Source organism: Nicotiana tomentosiformis, chromosome 11 (genome assembly GCF_000390325.3).
Source record: "Nicotiana tomentosiformis chromosome 11, ASM39032v3, whole genome shotgun sequence".
Classification (NCBI taxonomy): domain Eukaryota; kingdom Viridiplantae; phylum Streptophyta; class Magnoliopsida; order Solanales; family Solanaceae; genus Nicotiana; species Nicotiana tomentosiformis.
The window spans coordinates 51,283,722-51,287,440 of NC_090822.1; positions in this window are offsets into that span (position 1 = coordinate 51,283,722).

Consider the following 3,719-nt stretch of genomic DNA (forward strand, 5'->3'; position numbering starts at 1 on the left):
ACCAAACTGAAATATCTAAATACCGTACCGTACCGATCGACGAATACCTTGCTCAGATGTGAGGATGAGTGAGATGCGGCAGATTGATACCATATCGTTCAATCAATTATATTTATAATTTATAAATAAAGGCGTTCACACATTTCGATTCAGCGTATACATTTGCATTTGTCTGCTATATTTGACATCCTGATGTGATTGGACGCATGATAATACTGTAGGTGGTACATTATGACGTTGGTGAATTCTCCGATATATGTGATTGCTTCAGCACTCTTGTTTCAATCATCACTAAAACTCCTATTATGTGCAAGGTATAGTCCATGATTCAGATATTTGACATGCCTAATCTATCTTCTTGACAGAGTGGAAAACAACTGCACCTGATTGACAACCTGTCAGAACCCACCTTGTTGGAAAAGAATTTACAGCATATGTAATCGAGAAAGGAATGTCAAGGTATGCACCATTTCCTGATATAACTTAAATGATCAAACTGAGAATATTAGCATCTTCAGTTAAACCCACTCATACCATGTTTATTTAAGCTAATGGAATATAGAAAGTGTAATCAATTGTCAGAATCATACAAGCTTACTAAAAGTAACTCTTCGTTCCAAAATAGACTGCATATGCAAATTTTATCTGTCACTATTTTCTTTAACCCTGTGTGTTTTTGCCTTTTTTGCTTTACTACCACCAATATTTGCACTGGTAAAGAGTAGGCTCAAAGGATAACACTTCAATATAAGAGTGTATGGTGTTTGAGTTACAATATATGCCAAAAAACTTGTCTTTACAGAAATAATAATCATCCCCTTTCTAGTGGAGGGATCCTACTTTAGATACAATTAAAAATACATAGTGAGAGACTCATGATAAAATAATTTTTCTACATTTCCTGTCAAGATTCTCTCTCCCAGTGCAGTTGCAACGACTCTTGTCTATGAGCTCGATATTGTCCCGAGCTCGATATCGACTCGAGCTCTCGATTCTGATTCGGGGCCTTGTGTTGATTCGGTCTCTGCCTTTTAAGCTCGGTAACTTCATCATAGTTCAATTTGAATTCGAGCTCGATAATAATATCGAGCTCGAGTCCTTGGGGCTTGAAGCTTAATGACCTGACTTCGGATTTTAACCCGATCTTCGATCCAGTGTATTACCATTTCGACCAGTTCGTACGAAGGACTAACCGATTTTTACCGTATACAGATAGTCCCCTCGTTTCTTGGGAAGGATATAGCGAGAAACGATATGATTTCTCAATGGCTCGATTGGATATGCGCTGACGTTTGCATCGAGTCCGACTATGACATACGTGATAGCCGTCCCGTCGGTATAGTTTACCAAGGCATTTAATGCGTGTCAGACGGTGGTCAGCCACTGCTGACATTGAACCGCCATTTGCTTCAATCTATAAATAGCCCTTCCTTTTACCATTTATCATTTTTACATCTTCAATCTTCCAAAATTTTCAAGTTCTTTTTCGTATCTTCTGAGTTCATTCGCAAATCTGTGATTCTACTCTGCAAAATCCTTCTTTCAAAACACCAAATCTTTGTTATCTCCTTATTTAAATCCAAAAATGGTGAAAACATCAAAAACCGTCCCCAGAAAGAAAAATCTTCTTCTTCCCAATTTGCCGCCGACAGAACACCGGTGGATCCACGACCTGAGGAGTGCCTTCCCGTGGCGTGTGTTCTTACCTCCGATTTTAAGGTCGACAAAGGCTCTTCGATTCCGGGCCGATGTGAGCTATCGAGGTATTTGTGTTCGATAACCGGGGGATATCTCGAACAAATAAAAAAAGATTGTAACTGGGGGAACAAAGAAGTGGTAGTCCCTTCTCCCGAAGAGGATATTACTACTCATGTGGAAGGGTTTTTAAGTGTGTACACTTACCCTTTCACGTTAGGCCTCCTCGACCCTGTTATCATAGATTTTTGTCGTAAATATCAAATAACCTTAGGCCAAATTCATCTTTCCTTTTTGGCGGATCGTTATTCTGATCCGTTTCTTTGTGAGCAAAATCGAGGGGATGTCTTTCACTCTCGACCACCTCATTAGATTGTACTGTTCCCGCTTTTTTCGAGGCGGGTTAATTAAACTACAGCGCCGGACTACCAAGGTTCTGTTCTCAAGCATAGATGAGGACAAGGATCGAGGCTGGATAGGAAGGTTCGTTCGAGTGAAGACGTCAGACCTATTACCGGCTGAGAAGATGCCATTTCCCGAAGAATGCAACATGAAGCGTAAGTGTAACTCGACTGTTATCTCCCATTGTTTTGTCCCTTCATTTCCTTTCTTACTAATATCCCCTTTTGTGGTGTAGCAGTTCCTTGGATGCCTGGTGTGGTTCCTGGCCTCAAGGACTGGGTACGGGCCCTGGCTTTGACTTCTAAGTACGCCGAGCGCTCATGGCGTGATTTGTCAAAGGGCCGATGGGAGACCAAAAGTCATGATAATCTCCTTTCTCGCATCATTGATAGTTCGAACTGTTTTCCGTATACTCAAATCAATTTTCTTCTGTGCAGGTTTAGGCAAGGATGCAGTTTTGAGACCTCTGTCCGGTGAGGAGAAAACTTTGGTCCTGGTTTCTAAACCGGCGAAGGACAATAAGATAAAAAGGGCCTCCACTTCCCAAAACCAAAAATCAAAGGCTCGTAAGTCGAGGAAGAATACCATCCCTTTAACCTTATAATCAGTTCGGCGTCTGAGGGATGAAGACGAGGAAGAATAAAAGGACGACGGACCCGAATTGGTGGTCCGAGTGAAGAAAACCGTCGATGCCCTATGGGCAGCTGGATCGATGGTGGTTTACAAGTCTCCGCCTCGAACTGAGGGTACATCGGAGAAAGATTCGGGCAAAGTCCCCAAGCTGTTGGGGATCGAGGATACCTCCCATCGAAGTCAACGAATGATGTATATGTCTGAAGGGGCTGTTCCTGACTCTCTCCGAACCAAAGAGAACGCCCCAAGCGACTTACTTGGGGTAGTTGTAATCGAAGACTCGACCACTTTCCCTGCTTTTTCTGAAGGGGCGATTCGGGAAGCCCAAGCTTTGGGGGCCCTCGATATGAACCAATCTCACGAAGGGGAGGACCCCTTTTGCTATTTGTTTACTGGGGTCGAGGACTCTGCTGGCCCTAGTGATGTGTCGAGCCTTTTCTGCGAAGTGCAACAAACTCTAAATCGGGTTAAGTTCTAACTCTCTTTGTTGATACCATCTTCATGTTTGCTATTCTTTCCTAACTTTTTTTCTTCCTCATTCGTAGGCCGCAACCGTTCATTGAGAAGCGTGTTCTCGGTCTCAAGCTAAGTTGCATCGGTATGGGGCTGACCTCCAACGGGTCACGGAGGAGAGGAATTCCCTTAAACTCCTCTCCGGACAAAGGGAAGAAGAAATCAAGGATCTCTGCGCTGAATTGGCTAAGGCTCACCAAGATCAGACCGATCTGTCCGAGCAGGTAATGATACTATTAAAAGCCTATGGGCTTGATACCGGAACGATGGCTAATATTTCGGTCTCACAGCTGCAGCAGAAACTTGAGATGATCGGGAAGCTCCGTGAGGAGGTAGATGTGATAAAAGCGGAGTCCTTGAAGTGGAAAGAAGGTATGGACCGCTTTGCTGCAGAGAAAGAGGCTGCTCGAGCCCAACTATCATCGGCCGAAAATCAACTTCAAAGTATGATGGAAAAAAGTTTGGTTCAAGCAAAA